Source organism: Macrotis lagotis, chromosome 1, assembly GCF_037893015.1.
Source record: "Macrotis lagotis isolate mMagLag1 chromosome 1, bilby.v1.9.chrom.fasta, whole genome shotgun sequence".
Classification (NCBI taxonomy): Eukaryota; Metazoa; Chordata; class Mammalia; order Peramelemorphia; family Peramelidae; genus Macrotis; species Macrotis lagotis.
In genome coordinates this window covers 687,426,450-687,444,758 of record NC_133658.1, presented here as the reverse complement: position 1 = coordinate 687,444,758, position 18,309 = coordinate 687,426,450, and the positions used below count along the sequence as shown (strand labels likewise).

Below are 18,309 nucleotides of genomic sequence, written 5' to 3'. Positions count from 1 at the left end.
TTGTAGAAAAGTCAATTTGGCAATGGTCAAAACTTAAAAAACACCTTTGTTTTTCTTTTTTTCATGGACTCAAGTTGATTTTTTTTTCCAAAAAGGCATAGACTCTCAAATTTTGAACTCTAGAGGATAACTTTTCTAGATATAACCAATTAAAAAGTATAGGCTTAAGGGCAGCTAGGTGGCACAGAGGATGGAGCACTCGCCCTGGAGTCAGGAGTACCTGAGTTCAAATCCGACCTCAGACACTTAATAATTACCTAGCTGTGTGGCCTTGGGCAAGCCACTTAACCCCATTGCCTTGCAAAAAAAAAAGTATAGGCTCATTGCTACTTTTTCTATAATGAATCAATCACTCTGGTGACCCTTCCTCATACCTCATTTCAATGTATAAGCCTTGATATTAGAAAATAAAATTATTGGAAAATGCAACATTAAGTAGAAGTATGATTCTATTCCTAAGAAATATACCTGAGTCTGAAGATTCCTGAGGATTCCTCACCTCTGGCAGCTGAGACAATAAATGCCCCTCCTTGTAAGATCTTTTCCTAAAGAATATGTTGAAAATGCTGGGTTTTTCTTTGGTTTTGTGGTAATTTATTCCTTGTGACAAATGACTCTAAGACTGTACTTTCTCCCATGGCCAAAGTTGTAGGAATGTCTCACTTGGGGCCCCAGCCCTTAGAAAAGGAATCCATCGTCACATTCTTGGTCCTGGGAATTTAACCACAGAATGTGTTTGTTGGAATTTGCAGGATCCTTCAACATGGATTTATCTAGCAGTTTTAAAGTGCTTAATTCTTAAGAGTTAATAAACCTCTCTTTCAGCACCATCCAGAGCTAACCAGAGTCTGGGAAAGGATGAAGACTCTTCAGTTACATCTCTGCAGTTGGCACCTAGAAGACAGGTGTCTGCGAGAACCCAAATTTATCTTGAGGGAAAGAGATGATTCTTTCACCTTGAATTTTTAAACCATCATAGTCTGAGATATAAGTGCTCAGAATGGCTTTTCAGTCTATATCAAGATAATGGATAACTGTCTCAGAGCAATGCTTTTCAATTGAATGTACTCAGAAAGTTGATCCATAAGCTATGTGTATGTGAGTGTGCGTGGTGTGTGTGTGGGGTGAGTGTGTGTGTGTGTGTGTGTGTGTATGTTTGTATGTGTGGTGTTGTGTGTGTGTGTGTGTGTGTGTGTGTGTGTGTGTGGTGTGTGTGGAGGGGGTGGGGTGTATGTGTCTCTGTCTTGTGTGTGTATGGTGTGTGATGTGTGTGAGTGGTGTGTATCTGTGTGGTGTGTGTGTGTGTGTATGTGTATTGCAGGAGGAGTAATGGACAATCTGAGGGGAATACTGGGGGGCTTGGAGGAGGGCTGTGAGCTGTGTAATCAGGCTGGGGCCAAATAAAGAAGGGAGCAATGCACAGCTGTGGGAAAGAGCAAAGCCAGAAATGCAAGCAATGTGGCTGCAAACCACAGATGAGCAAAGCCCAATAATTCTAAGCATGTGCTGCCTGTTTAGAGATTTAATAAAGGGCTCTGCATATCTGAGGAGACATTGATCCCCTTTTTCTACACACACACACAGACACTCTAGGCTGTTAAATGTCAAAAAATGCTACTGAAATTAAGGATAATCATATCCCAGAAGAGATCACTTTTAGATGATGTTTATCACCATCAATTTAATTCAACAAACAAAAAAAAAGATCTAGATTTGGAAGCAGAGGACCTCCATTCAAGCTGCAGCTCTTCTAAGTAATATCTGTGTCTTTGATTGAGTCATCTCACCTCTCTAGTTCTGCTTTTTCATCTATGAAATGATTAGGTGATCTCTCAAACCCCTTCAAGATCCAGTAACTAGGAAAATCCTATAAAGTTATTAGTTCAAAGCCAAGCAAAGAAACTTCTCCTTCCAAACTTATTTCTAGAGCTCCTAAGTTTCTGGAGTTCACCTTCTTGTCATTGTTAATTTACCAAAGGTTAAAAAACAAGAAGTAACCTAGTGAGATAAACTTAGATGCAATACAGGTGCTGGTCCAAAGGAACTATATTCATCTTAGTAGATAATGTTTATCAGACCTACAGTAGAATAAGAAAATACAGCTGTGGGCACTCTACATTGTTGTTCGGTTGTGTCCAGTTATTCAAGAATCCATGGACACAAGGTTTTCTTGGCAAAGAATACTAAAAGGATTTGTCATTTCTTTCTCCAATAGTCCCCATTTTACAAAGGTAGAATGGAGGAAAATGGGGTTAAGTGACTTGCCCAGGGCCACCCAGCTATTAAGAAGCCAAGGTCACATTTGAACTCTTTTCTTCCTGATCCCATGTTCCATTCTAGCCACTGTATCACCTAACTACTGTCATTAGATAAGTGAAAAGAAGTATATTTTTAAAATACTCCCTTTCAGTCTCCCCATCTCCTTGCCATTCAGCTTCTTTTTTCAATTACACTCTAAATTGTGCTTTAGTTTCCAATTCAGTCCAAAAAATATTCTTTTTCTGGTATTGTTCTTAGTGCTGACCATACAAAAAAGAGAAACGAAAGAGGAGAGGAGTAAGGGAGAGAAGGCAAGGGGAAGGGAGGAGAAGGGAGGAGAGGGGAGGAAAGAAGAGAAGAAAAGTAATCCCTGGGGCGGCTAGGTGGTGTAGTGGATAAAGCACTGGCCTTGGAGTCAGGAGTACCTGGGTTCAAATCCGGTCTCTGACACTTAATAATTACTTAGCTGTGTGGCCTTGGGCAAGCCACTTAACCCCATTTGCCTTGCAAAAAACCTTAAAAAAAAAAAAAAAAAGAAAGTAATCCCTGATTTCTGGAAGCTTACATTCTGTTGAGAATACAACATGTACACATCTAAGAAGATAGAAGATAATTTGAGAAGACAATGCTAGCTGGGATCAGGACTCAGAAAAGGCTTTGCATAAAGAAATGGAACCTGAATAAAACCAAGTAAAAAGATATGGATTCTGAGAAGTAGAGGTAAAGAGGAAGTATATTATACATGGAAAACAGCTTGTGGAAAGACCTGAAGATCAGAATATCATGTCTGGGAACTAGTAAATAGTTCATTTTTGTCACTAACATATGATAAAATAAGTGGAATAAGTTTGGAAAGGTAGGCAGGAGTTTTATCCTAGAGATAACAGAGCCTATGAAGATTTTTTGAACAGAAAAATGTCTTGACTAAGTGTCAATTTTAGAAATATTTGGCAGCTATGTAGAAGATCAACTAAAAATAAGTTGGAAAAAAGGAGACTAAGGAGACTATTACAGCAGTCCAGGTGAAAGGTAATGAGAGGTTCTGAACCAGCTTGTCTGGTATCCCAGTGGAAAGGAGGGTAAATAAACAGGATGTGCTGAAATATTAAAACTAATCAGACTTGACAATTGACTAAATGTGAGAGAGGGGGGAAAGTAGAGGGAAGAATCAAGAATAAATTTGCCATTTAGCTTGGCTTCAATGGAAGAAATACAAGCTAAATGGCAAATTTATGCAACTCTGAGATTCATAGCCTTTAGATTAGCAAAGATAAAAAAAAGAAAAATGACAAATGTGAAAAAATAAGCCCATTGATGCACTGTTGGTAGAGCTGTGAATTGATCCTGTCATTCTGGAAAGGAATTTGGAACTATGCCCCAAAATTCAGTTAACTGTACATACCCTTTGACCCAGTGATATCATTACCAGACCTTTACCCCAAAGATCAAAGCAAAAGGACATAAGGGCCCATAGGCACAAAATATGTTGAACAGCTGTTTTTGTAATGGCAAAGAATAAACTGGGGAACAAGTGAACAAATCATGGTAATGGAATATTATAAGAAATGATTATGGGAATGTTTTCTGAAAGACTTAGAAAGATGTGCAAGAAACTTGATTCAAAACAAAATGGCCAAGCCAAGAGAACAATTTAAACAACATTCTTAAGACAAACAATTTGGAGAGGCTCAAAAACTCTGATCACTTCAGTGACCAACCACAATTTCAGAGGACCAATGATGAAGCAGGCTAGCCATCTCCTGACATAGATAACAAAATTCAGGGTGCAAAATGAGGCATATTTTGTTTTGTTTGCCTATAAATATTTATTACAAGATCTTTTTTCATTTTCTTGTTGGAAGAGGAGGTGGCGATAGAGAAATTGTTAACTGAAAAGAACATGACAAACTAAAAGTTTTTTTTCAAAAAATTAAATCTGAGGGGCAGATAGGGGCCAGCCCTGGAGTCAGGAAGACCTGAATTCAGATCTGGCTTCAGACAATTAAATTTCCTAGTTGTGTAAACTTGGGCAAGTCACTTAACCCCATTGCCTTGCAAAAAAAAATTAAATCTGAGTTTTCAAATCTGGGTAACTGGAAGGATGGTGGTACCTTTAACAGAAATAAGAGTAATAAGAAGGATGACTTAGGTGAAAGAAAAATAAGTTATCTTTTAGACATTTGAAATTGAAATATCAATGGGACAACTAGATGGAGGTTACTAACAGGTAGTTAATGTTGTGGGACTAGAGTTCAGGGAAGAGATTATGTTTAGATACATAGATTTTGGAGTTATATGTAAAGAGGGAATAAATGAAGCAATAGAGGCAGAAAAGATAACTGAGAATAGAAGGGGTACAGGACAAAGCCTTGGGGTGATGTACTTAGTGGGCAGGAGATATATTATCCAGCAAAAGAAATTGAGAAAGTCTGATCAGATATGTAGGAGGAGATGTCAAGGAAATCAAAAAATAAGAGAATATCCAGGACAAAAATGTGGTTGACACTGTCAAACCAAGAGGTCAAGAAAGATGTAGACTGTGAAAAGACTATCAGAAATATCAGAAAAATAATATTTTAGCTTATTTATGGGATCATTTCAGAGAGTTGAGAAATGAGCAGATGGTTAAGGCATACAAATAACGAATATAGAATGATTTTTCTATATATTTGGTGGTGAAATAGGAGAGGTATAAGCTCAACTGGAGGAAATAGTACTTATTTGCCCAGAGGAAATTGATGAAATTTTTCCATCACTCAGTAGGGTTTTGCCTTTATTATAGCTACCTATATATTACATATATACATATGTCAATTTATATTTTATATAATGAATTATGAATAATAAAAACATAAAAAGAGATAGTAAGAGTAGACAGCAACTCCTCCTTTCCTTAGTTTTTATCCTAACATTCTGATTCCAATTCTAATACTAGCATTAGAGAAAAGAAATGTGGGAATTTTTCATATTAACTTAGCTAGGTGTTTGGAACAACAGGTATACTTCAACCCCAAATACAAGGGTCAGAAGAAGAGGCAATTTTGATCAGGAAGCACCAGACTTGACTGGGTATGACTTTGACCCAAGAGTTAGTTAGTTAGGGAAAAAAGGCTTTCTTGCACTGCATCTTAAAAGGAATTAGCCAGAACAGTTCTAGCAAATAGTCTGAAGAGATGAAAGCCAGAAGCTAGTGCAACAGGGTCTGGTATATGCCTAGTGTCCTCCACATGGAAAGACCTTATCTCAAGAGTCTAGAGATGCTCCAAAACTCCATTATATTAGAAGCAGAGAGAAATTCATTGAATGCAAGTTCAAAAGAGATATTCAGTGAAGTCCAGTAAAATAATGACTAATGAAGACTATAAAACCAATAGAGATGACATTGCCAGTGGAGAATAGCAAAAAAGTATTTTGACATCTCAGGAGGACAATCATTGTTGCACATTGGCATGTGTCCTGGTCACATGTGCCTTCCATGTGTTGTCCTTAGACACATATTCCTGCTGTCTTCCATGGGTATGCCCAAGTATTTCAATTTCAATCTCTCATATCTATTGATTTTTCATATTTAAATATTTCTTTTGGTTAAGTGGTATAGTAGTTTGGTAATCTGTAGAAGAGTGAATCCCATGTGTACAATATATTGTTCTGGTGGGTAGCCTCTCTTTAATTTTATTTAAATTATTTTTGCAGTTGTTTTTATTTGTGATTGTACATGTATAATCTATATCATATTACTTACTAACCTAAGGTCAGGGAGAGAAAATTTTACAAAAATGAATGTTGAAAACTATCATTAAATATAATTTAAAAAATGAATAACATCCTGTGATAAAAGTAGATACATCTTTAAGGACTCATAATTTATAGAGGGTGCTGAAATACAGAAAACTACTGCGTCCAATCAGGTACCAGATCTTGCTGTTTCTACATCCCGAATATTTCTTGCATTTCTTGTATCTTCTCTCTACTTACAAAACTGCCAAACCAACACCTTAGTTCAGGCCCTCATCACCCCTTGCATAGATTATTCTGGCAGCCTCCTAATCTATCCTAATGATCTCCCACCTAGAGGGTCTGTGCATTCCAGGCCAACCTTCACAACTGTGGCCAAAAGGATTTCCCACTAAGCAGAGATGTGATCATGTCACTCCCCCTCCTTATTAAAGTCCAGTGGCTTCCTATTGTCTCTGGAATAAAATAGAAACATCTCTGTTTAGTTTTTAAAGTCCTTCACAAACAACTCAACATATAGTTGTCATCTCATTCCTCCTCCCCTTTTCTGGGATCTAGCGAAACTCCTTTCTCTCTGTTCCTCACACGTGACCCTGGGTCTGGGCCAAGGCTCTCTGTCTTTCCTGCCTGGGATGCCATCCATCCCTCCTCACCTGTCTCCCAGAATCCCTCACTTTCACTGAGCTAAAGCAGGAGCAAAACTTTCTCCATCAAGTCATTCCTGATCCATTCAAATGCTGGTGCCTTTCTTCCCAAGTCACCTTGGATTGAAGCACTTTGGATTTATTCTGCACACATGTGCGTGTATACACACACACACACACACACACACACACACACACACACACACACACAAGACAGAGTTCCAGGGATACTGACTTCTGTGCTGATGCTCACACAAAATTCTCCATTTCCCAACTCCAGGTATTTCCCCTGGCCATGCCTCACATCCTCCTCACCTCTACCTCCTGTCTTCCCTGGATTCCTTCCAGTCTCAGATAAAATTCTAGCTTCAATAGGAAGCCTTTCTTGATCCTAAATCTAGTGCCTTTCCTGGATTGGCTGTCTACAATGTATACTTTCTTTATCTGTGCATAACTGTATATTGTTTCCCCCCTTAGATTATAAACTCCTTGAGAGCAAGGACTGTCTTCTTCCTTTCTTTTTATCCTCAGCACTTAATGGATGATTACTAAATATTAGTGAAACATAAGAAGTAAATATGATTATTAAAACCTAGAACATAGAAATAAAGTTTTCAATGCATTTACTACTGTGAAACAGCACACAGTTCATAAAAAAGGATCAGTTTCAGAAAGATATATCGATATTTTTAAAAAGATTTTCCCTTTTAATCCTGAAGGGATTTGTATGAACTGATGCTGAGTGAGATGAGCAGAACCAGAAAAACACTGTACACCCTAACAGCAACATGGGGGCAATGATCAACCCTGATGGACTTGCTCATCCCTTCAGTGCGACGACCAGGGACAGGTTTGGGGCTGTCTGCAATGGAGAATATCATCTGTATCCAGAGAAAGAATTGTGAAGTTTGAACAAAGACCAAGGACTATTACCTTTAATTTAAGGGAAAAAACTGATTATCTTATTGTCTGATCTTGCTATCTCTTATACTTTATGTTTCTTCCTTAACGATATGATTTCTCTCTCATCACATTCAATTTGTATCATGGAAACAAGGTAAAGACTGACAAATTGTCTTCTGTGGGGGGTGGGGGGGAGGTAAGTAAGATTAGGGGGTAAAATTGCAAAACTCAAAATAAATAAAATCTATAAAAAAAAGTTTTTCCCTTTTAACCTACTATGGAAAATGCCATCCACAAGTCTGAATGCTGAGCAAAGCATACTATGTTCACTTTTTAAAACTTCTGTTGAGTTTTTCTTTGTTTCTGTTTTTTTCCTCCCTTAGTACTAATTCTGTTTTTATAACATGATTAATATAGAAACATATTAAACACAATGGAGCATATACAACCTATATCAGATTGCTTGCTGCCATGGGAAGAGGGGGAAGAAAGAGAAGGTGGTAGAAGGGTTTTGTAATGGAATAGAAGCCACTGAAATGTCTATTAGAGTCAGTAATATCCTTTCAGAGTCTTGAAAGAGTTTGCTTCATTTCCAAGTTTAATCCAAGAAGAAAGAGTCTGAACATGCCTGAAGAAAAAGTGTCCCAGTTCCTCCGACAGTGGATGATAGGTAAGTGTTAAGCCCAAAGCTGTTGGCAGGCTGGATTATTATTAGTATCCCACCCCCATTCCCCAGAAAACCTTCTGATGTTTTTGTTACCAATGGCTTTAATGAAGCATAAACTATGTTATAACTGCATAAAATATATCCCTTGTGGTCAAATCAACAAACACTTATAAGAGCAGGCACTGTGCTAAATATACATATATACAAAGAAAGGCAAAAACTGTCCTTGCTCTCTCAATAAGCTCATTCTAATGAGAATACAACATTCAAAGAAATATATATACAACAAAAGAAATACAGGATAAATTGGAGAGAATCTCAAAGGGGAGGCTCTATTAAATTGGAATTCTTAAGATACTCAGTATTATGTAAAATTTAAGAGCAGAATCTGTATGACCCTGTGACAAAGAGAGCATTTTTCTTAGTCTATCTTAAGTTTTTTTTTTCAGTTGTGTAAGACTATTCATGACCTCATTTGAGGTTTTCTTGGCAAAGATACTGAAGTAATTTGCCTTTTCCTTCTCTAGTTCATTTTACAGATAAGGAAACCGAAGCAAACAGCATTAAGTGACTTGCCCAGGGTAATGCAGCTAATATGGGTCTGAGGCCAGAATCGAATTCAGGAAGATAAGATTTCCTGAGTCCAGGTTCCTCACCTACCTTCCCATCTTGACATTATTAGGGAAAACTTAATTCGGCTTACTCCAAAATAGTAAACTTTCCGTAATTTGTTCGAGAATGTGGCTTTACAAGGTTAATTAACAGAATCTGCAGTGTGAAGAATTATATGTGGAGTGGTTTGGGGTAGAACCAAAGTTACCCATTCTAATTCCAGCCAAATTTAACATCTGATATTCTATACATGAGCCTAACTGCCACACAGATGGCAATCTATGTGATATCCAATCAGGTGCAGGAAGAAAAATATCAACAGAAGGTACTGGTTAAAGATACATAATGAAATTTGCAATTTAAGGCAGCACAATGGGCCCCTCAGTAACAACAGAAATGAAATGAAATCTTTTGTGTCAGATGAGAAATGGAGACTTTCATATAACTACATTGTCTAGGTTTCCTATGATGCTATTTTCTTATAGAAATATTCCATACTTGTAGATCATTTTCTGAATGTCATTACTTAGGAAAAGAATAGCATTTTGAATTTATCTTCCTTCCCAAATCATTCTTCTGAAGGTACTGATATTACTGTGCACTCTTGAATTTACATAAAAATATATGATAGTTTAATTCTAATAACCTCTATAAATGAAATTTATAATAGGAGAGTCACAGTGCACAGGACAATGATTTTTTTAAAAATAAAAAAATGACCAATTTTTAAGCTTACTCAAACAATTTTATTTTGCTCAAAGCTCAAAAAACATGCTAATTTTGAATGTTTCTATTTTGGCAAGCAGATTAAATAACTTATACAGCTGTGAATAAGCATTTTGTTTGAAATATTGTCTACATGCTTTAGTGCACTAATATTATTAGAATATCCTTAGGGTGTTGTACCATAGGGACTAGAAAACTGAAAGTCACTGGCACTGGAAAAGAAAAAAAAAATTGTACTGCCTCTGTCAGAAATCATTCCATTATCTCAACCTAAGCAAAAATGTGATAAAGCTTCACATTTCCTGTAGAACCCACTCCATTCTATTTGTAATTTTATTCCATTTTTTTTAGCATGTAATGCCAGTGATTTGCAAATGATTTTATGCCAACATAGAAATGTTTAAAAAAACAAAACATGAGAGTAAGATCATTTCATGGACTTTTTGTATCAGTCTTTTTTTCTTTAGGATGAAATGAATTTGAGCAACCTCAGTCTTAGAACTTAAAAGGTTAATAGTGACGAGAGCAAATTTTAGCAAACCTGGATTCCCGATGGTAGAAATGCTTTGTAACAATTCAGTACTTAGCACAGTGCTCTGGTTCATAGTAGGTGCTTAATAAATGTTTATTCACTGACTAAGGTTGAAAAAGATTCTCTTATTTCTTCAAAAGGACATAATTAAACCTAGGTGGTAGATGCTAACATCTGTTAGATTGTCTCATGCCTCATTATTTAAAATTCCTAGGAATGGCTAATTCACAAAGAAATTAATTTATCCTTTTTAGTGAAGAACTGAATATTTCCTAAAAGAAAAAAATTCTAAGAAAAAACACTGGTTGACTCAAATGTGTGCATATTAACTATCAGTTTATTCTTTTTATACTTAACCATAAAATGCTAAAATAGATTGGAGTCAGGAACAGGATAACTAATAAAGAAGATGTATAAAGTGAGCTTTTATGTTGAATTTTTTTAATATCATCCTTAAAAGAAAACAAAGCAGAAAGGGGGAAAATGTTAGAGGAAATGTTCTCCCTTTCTCATCCAAAACAAAGCTGAATTCAAAACTCTTCATTATTTGGTTTTGACAAGATAAAGAACAGAATTTTCTAAAATTACACTCAAATATTACTTAAAAAAAAACCACTTTCCTCTAAGCCCATTCCAGTTAAACCAAAGTAATGATGTGTACCAAAGTGTCAACAAGTCCAAGAGAGATGAGTTGCTGGAAATAATCATTTCCCAGCAGACAACTATCATTCATCTTTGAATTAACAAAACTTATTTCCTTGACTTAAAAAAATATTTTTAATGCCTTTTACTTTAATAGCAAGCCATTTCTAGATAAATCATTCCATCCTCCTCTCCCTCCCAAATTGAACCCATGCTTTTAGCAAAACATGTTGAGTAAAAATAACTGATGCAGGGCCTACATTAGACTAGGTGACTATCTCCTCACTGTCCCTGTAGCTCCTCATTTGTTTGTCTAAGGGAGGGAGGAGGCATGTTTCATGAGGGGATTCAACTCAATAGACTCTCAGTTCCTTTTACCTCTAAGCCTATGATCCTATACATCAAAGGTGATTCTAAATGCATGAGCATGTGAGAATGGTGATACCATCAACAAAAACAGAGCCCAGTCAGCAAATGAGTAGCTTAGTAAGAGACTCAAAAGCTTGCTACAGATAATCCATGAATCATATAAGTATCCTTAGAGTTAATAGAGTTTATGAAAAGGTATAAAGCATTTTATTCAAAAGTGAGAACGGAAAGGCCAAAATCCCAAGGATGGTTATGATTTTCCCTCTTCAACAACAGCCCAGCTACTCTATTAATATATTCTCAGATTCCAATGTTATGCCTAAATTAATTTGCTCTTCTCAGTCACAGATCTGGCAAAGGACATTGTAATACTGTGTTATCATCCACTTAAATTCTGATGAATCTCTGGCAGTTTAAAAGAGTCCTTTCCAAACCTGAGAAATAATTGATTTTCTATGATTATTTTCAAAGTCTGTCTTTTAAAATAAAGTTTTATTTTCTTTGTATGCATGAGGAATGGAAATGGGGAGAGGGAAAGCTAGTTGAAATCTCATGGAAATAATATTCAGTGAGAATGCCTTAATGCCTCTTCTCCCCCCAACCCAACCCAAACATAAAATCAATGAATAAACAGATTAACCACTGTTCATATCTACTTAGTAATTCTATCAAAGTCAGAAGCTTTATTCTAAATGGATAAGCACCAATGAGTTGTTGCAGAGGAGGAATAGCACCCATGAAGGTCAAGTTTAGGATTAGATGAAACTAAGTTAAGGGCCTTCCCAGCACTGTGAAGAAGCTAACAGTTGGACAACAAAGATACAGATTAATAAACCAAACAATAGTCACTATGGAAAACTTTGTGCATTCATAAAAGCATTAAGTCTACCAACTAAAAAATAAATTATTTACTTGGCAATTGAGTACATGTAGACACTTTTCAAAGATGAAAAGGAAATAACCCACAAAGAAAAATCAAGTATATTGGCCTGGGTCATTTCATTTCATCCTGTTCTCAAATCTTAATTGCATAAGTGAATTATTTTAAACAATAGGGAATTTCTTTTGACAACAAGGAGGAAAAATAAAATAAAATTATAAATACCTTAGAATTGAATTTAAAAAGCATTGCCAAAGAAGAATAATGTTATCTTGGTGATCAGAAAAAAGAATGAATTACAGAGTCTTGTTACCTGGTGGGTTTCATTCCATGGATTTTAGTACCCACAGAATTTTTTAAGTAAAATGTCTCATAAAGGCCAAAACTAATTTAACCATGAAATTTGAATAAATTCATTTATGAGATCATTTCTTTAAAAAGATTCTACTTTTAACAGCAATGTTGAAGGATGATTAGTTGTGAAGGAGTTTCCTTTTCTCAGCTATGCTGTAACCCAAGAGAACACTGAAGTACTTATGAAAAGACTATTATACATCCCAATGACAGAGCTGATGGTATTGGAGTAAAGATTGAGGCATACTTTTTTTAACTTTGTTTTTTTTTAAGGTTTCTCTTTTTTTTGGAGGGGGGTTATGTTTATTTTTACAATATGACTATTATAGCAATGTTTTTCATTTTTTAATTTCTAACAAATAATTTGCTTTCTCAATGAGGGGTTGGGGATGAGAGGAGGAAGGGAAAGAATTCAGAACTCAAGGTTTTAAAAGTGAATGTTGAAACTTGCTTTTGCATATAACCAAGGGAAAATAACATAAAACAAAATATCAAAAAAACATGAAAACCTACACCCTGCAAATTAAGCTTCTGTATTAGAAATCAAGTAAATGTCCTTCAATTAGGGAATGGCTTAGCAAACTGTGGTATATGTATATCATGGAACACTATTGTTCTATTAGAAACCAGGAGGGATGGGAATTCAGGGAAGCCTGGAGGGATTTGCATGAACTGATGCTGAGTGAGATGAGCAGAACCAGAAAAACACTGTATGCCCTAACAGTAACATGGAAGCGATGATCAACCTTGATGGACTCACTCATTCCAACAGTGCAACAAACAGGGATAGTTTTGGACTGTCTGCAATGAAGAATATCATCTGTATCCAGAGAAAGAATTGTGAAGTTTGAACAAAGACCAAGGACTATTACCTTTAATTTAGGGGAAAAAACTGATTATCTTATTGTCTGATCTTGCTGTCTCTTATACTTTATGTTTCTTCCTTAAGGATATGATTTCTCTCTCATCACATTCAATTTGGATCAATGTATACCATGGAAACAATTCAAAGACTGGCAAACTGCCTCCTGTGGAGGGTGGGGGGAGGGAAGTAAGATTAGGGGAAAAATTGTAAAACTCAAAATTAATAAAATTAATAATAAATTAATAAAAAAATAAGCTTCTGTTTTCAAGTCACAGACTTGGCTACCCAAAGTTATGTGCCATTTGCAAAAGGCAGAAATCTGATTAAGAATTTCTCTTGGGCAGCTAGGTTACACAGTAGATAGAGTACTGACCCTGCAGTTAGGAGGACCTTAGTTCAAATTCGGACCCAAACTCTTAATAATTACCCAGTAGTGTGACCTTGGGCAAATCACTTAACCCAATTGCCTTGCCCCCCCCCAAAAAAAGGATTTATCTCTCTATGTGCGGTATACCTACAACAGCTGGCATTCAATAAGAGAACTAATCATTTATTATTTTAAGTCATCAGATTCTTCCTTGTCTTTTTTTGTTCATGGATTTCAGATGGACCAATAATTTTTTCAATTTCTCTCTCAAGGAATATTCAGTGTCACCAAGACACATAGAATTAGATAAAGGGTTTTCTCTTCTAATAATAAAGGGGTAGATGAAAGTATAGTGGTGAATTTCTTTTATCAAGTATCATTTCTGTCCAAAATTAAATCGCTTTAGCATATACTAATAGGTCAAATTTATCTACCCTGTTGGTTAAATTTATGGGAATTACCCAGACGCACTACTTAGAAAGGGTGGGAAAAACTTAGTTTTCTAGGATTAGATTTCTAGGATTCTAGAACTTCAAATTGCATCTTGGAAGCCATTCTACTTCAGTCCCTCAGAGCCCCCGAAGGGATAATAAGCCGAACAAGGTTGCACAGCTGTTGGTAGGAGTAGCATGTGACATTTATATGTAACCTTCAGATTTGCACACAATATCTCATAAGCTTCCCAATAACCTTATGATATAGAAAGTTGAATTTTAGGTGGGTAAGGTAACTTAGCTAGGATCACAATGGCAAGTATGTCAAAGGCAGTACTTGCAACCTGGTCTTTCTGATTCTCAGGCTATCTTTCTATCCACTACCTGTTTCAACAAATAATAGATGGATATTTGAGGAAAGCTATTGATTATTTTTCCTTTAAAATTTTAAATAAGAAAATAAAATTTGGAAAGCCCCTTAGAGGTCAATCTGCACAATTTTGCTCATGAGAAAACTGAAGTAAAAAAAATATTACTAATAAATTACTATCATCTATTTAGTTCTTTATAAATAGATTTGCAATGCATTTTACAAATATCTTATTTTATCCTAACAACAACCAATAAAAGTTAAATAACTAGTCCAGGGTCATACAATTAGGAAGTATTTGAAGACAGATTTGAACTCACATCTTCCTGACTCAAAGTTCAGCATTTTAGTCACTGAATCACCTACCTACTTCATAATTACAGGCCCAAGATCACAGGAACAACCACATTTGTAAAATGAAGAGCATAACCATGAGTCCTACAGTCCAAATTAAATATTCTTTCTGTTCTACCACAGTGTTTGTTTCAAGTAATTGGATAGTTTAGATAGAATTTTGGCTCAATGGAAAGTGTTGGGTTTGGAATCAAAGGACAGCAGTTTGAATCTGGGTTTTGCTCCTTACTACTTATATATCACTTAAGGAAAGATACTTCATCTCTCTTAAACTCAAGTTTTCTTATTTGCAGAATAAAAGGTTGGAGGAAATGGTTCTCCAAGGATCCTTTCACCTATGACCTTAAAATGGATATTATAACATACTATTGTTTTCAAGCAAATATAACCAAACCATAAAATTTAGTCTTGGGGTTTGTCACAAATCTACATAAAAGCACAATGAATGGGATTTCAGAAACACTGGTTTCTTTACTTGCCTGTTTTAATGCTGTCCTGGGCAATTTAGGCCATCTGAAGGTTATATTTTCACATTCAGTTCACTAGATCTATATAAATGCAATCTAACAGTTTTTGGATTTGCCTTCTAGTCTTACTATTGCTGGGTAGAGCTACCATATTTTAATTAACAAGAGATAAATGTTCCAAAGACAAATACTAAAATACCTGACTGAATTCAACTTCTATACTAATGTTCTTGTTTCAAAGTAGCTGTTCATTAAAAATAACAAATATACTTCATACAATAAATTAATCTCAATGAAATATATATTTTAATGGGAGAAGTACTATCTCTCCCTTAAGTGAAATCCATTCAAAAATAGTATTCCTAACTTCATATCTGGGCCATTCCTTGAGTGAAGGTAGAAGAAAGTTCAAGACTTATTCTCTATTAAATGGAAGCTGAACTGAGTAATTGTAATAGCTAATATTGACCTCAGAGAATAGATAATGAAGTTTTCTTTTGTCTTCTTGAGAGTGAGAGATTACAGAAGAGAAGTTTGCATATATTGGCAGAGATATCATTCACCACATGTGCTATTTTTGCTAAGTTAATTCTCAACATTATAAGAAGAGTTTAGGTGGAGAGTGGAAGCTTAAAAAACTCCAATTGTATGAAAACAAAAGGATTCAATAAAAAATACTTTGTTTAATCCATTGTTAGTATGGCATTGTAACCTGGTTCTGTGATATTTCTGTTTATCAAAATAGAAAATTTCTCATATAAATTAGATAATGTGGGTTTTAATTTTTTTGAGGACAAATAGCCAGAGAAAAGTCCACTTCAAGTTATACAAACCCCAAAATATTTTCAAAATCATGTCCTCAGCAGAGTTTATACATCCCAGCAGATTCCTGGCCCATATTTTATGTATGTTGATCGTCTCTTCCAAAAAAACAAGGAAAAAAGCATCAAAGCTTATCATCAACTTTTAAAGTGGTCACTTTAATCTTTCGGGAAGTCATGACAAGGAATTTCTGAGGAGATAACTTTTATTGTTCATCAAATCAGAGTCAGATTGTAAAGAAGGAAGATTTACATATGCAGCTTTTATTGAGTTGTAACAACTATTTAAGAGCACCTCTTAAGTAGTGGCATGCTTAAAGAGGTTTACAAGTGCCATCTTGTGGTCACACCAGAAAATGTTTCATCTGAATCTATTTTCAGTGCAGAATCTGAGATACTGTACCCAATATATTTGAATTTCAGTTTCCAAAAACAAATCCATTTAATTCACTTACAGTGTACTTGTGCACAAAATAGAAGGAAAGGTTAGTTCCCTAGCATCTTGCCAAATTTTGTTTGTGACCTGTCTTTCTTCTAAAGAGTTTGGGGGGGGGGGGGGCTAGGTGGTACAGACACTTAATAATTACCTAGCTGTGTGGTCTTGGGCAAGCCACTTAACCCCATTGCCTTGCAAAAAAAAACCTTAAAAAAATAAAAAAGTTTTAGGCATCTTATGAAATAAGTGTTTCTGAGCCCATGAACACTGGACATGTCAGGGAGGGATGGAGTGTGTGCAGAAAAGGTAATTATTGCAAAGGATTTGTTGCATCCCAAGTTCTGTCAGTTTGGATTTTATTTAATCCCAATAAAAATATCCAGTGTGATAGCAAATGTCTCACATAAATGGACATATACTGGTCCAGACCTGTGAGTTTTACATAAGATCTAGTAACACCTGGATTTAAGTCATGCCACTAATATGTACTACCAGTGTGAAGCTGACAAGTCATACAACCTCTCAGGGCCCTAAACAACCTCTAAGATGATTAAATTACAGAAAAGTTGCCAATTTTATGTATTTCCATACCCAGAGCTCCTCACACTGGTCATAAGAATAAAACTATTTTTCAAAGGTATAAAGGTATAAGTTTTTAAATACACACACACACACACACACACACACACACACATATTTGTGTATGTATGTATATATATATATATATATATACATATATATATATATATATGAGAATTTAAATTTGTAGACACTATTTAAACTAATAAGATTTAAAATGTCATGGTTTTTTGGTCATTGATACTTTCTTGATCAACAGATCCTGTACTGGAAATGTATGATTCTATTTTACCTTAAAGAGGGGTCCTCAAATTTAGACCGAAGAATTAATTCTTTTTTATTTTATTTTATTTTTCCCTGGTTATAAGTTTCTTCCCTCCCTACATCCCCTTATAGAGAAAGCAAGTAAATTAATATAAGTTAAAAATGTGTAGTCATGCAAAACATTTCCCTAATAGTCATATTGTAAAAAAAAAATACATAGACTCCTCCTCCCCCCCCAAAACCTCAAGAAAACTAAAGTAAAAAAAGTATATTTTAATTTGTATTCAAACATCATCAGCTCTTTCTCTCTGGGAATGAATAACATTCTTTATCATAGGCCCTTCAAAGTTGTCTTGGGTCATAGCATTTCTGAGAAAAACTAAATCATTAACAGCTGATCATCCTACAATATTTCTGCTTCTTTGTATAATGCTACATTTCACAATGCATCTGCTCATGTAAGTCTTTCCAAGTTTTACTGAGAGCATCCTGCTCATCATTTCATGAAGCAGAATAGCATTCCATCATAATCACATACCATAATTTGTTCAGTCACTCCCCAACTGATAGGCATTCCCTCAAATTCCAATTCCTTGCCCCCAGAAAAGAATGGCCATAAATATCCTTATACATATAGGTCCTTTTCCTTCCCCATAAATTCTTTTTTAGTGTTATTTATTTTATTTTTCAATTACATGCAAAGATAATTTTCAATATTAATCTTTTGGTAAACTTTTGAGTTCCACAATTTCTTTTTTTTTTTTAGGTTTTTGCAAGGCAATGGAATTAGGTGACTTATCCAAGGCCAACAGCTAGGTAATTATTTAATGTCCGAGGTCAGATTTGAACTCAGGCACTCCTGACTCCAGGACCGGTGCTTTATCCACTGTGCCATCTAGCTGCCCCCAAGTTCCACGTATTCCTACTTCCCTCCCCGCCCCATGTCAGTGAGTAATTTGTGCATATATAATCATTTAACACTAATGGGAACTAAAGGGAAAAAGTTATGAGAAAAAGGAAAAATAGTAT

The 18,309-nt window shown here is 35.5% G+C and overlaps 1 protein-coding gene across 3 annotated transcripts in view; it reads right to left on the bottom strand.

Moving 5' to 3' along the window:
* The window catches only part of CHN1 (chimerin 1), a 279,856-nt gene that overhangs the window by 236,764 nt on the left and 24,783 nt on the right, over positions 1-18,309 (bottom strand). Inside the window, exon 1 of one of the 3 annotated variants that reach the window (XM_074215674.1) lies at positions 469-576. The exons of the other annotated variants lie outside the window; for them this stretch is intronic. The gene's annotated coding sequence lies outside the window, so the exon portion shown is untranslated. Of the gene's footprint in view, positions 1-468; positions 577-18,309 lie in introns of those variants that run through there. 3 annotated transcript variants of the gene reach the window in all.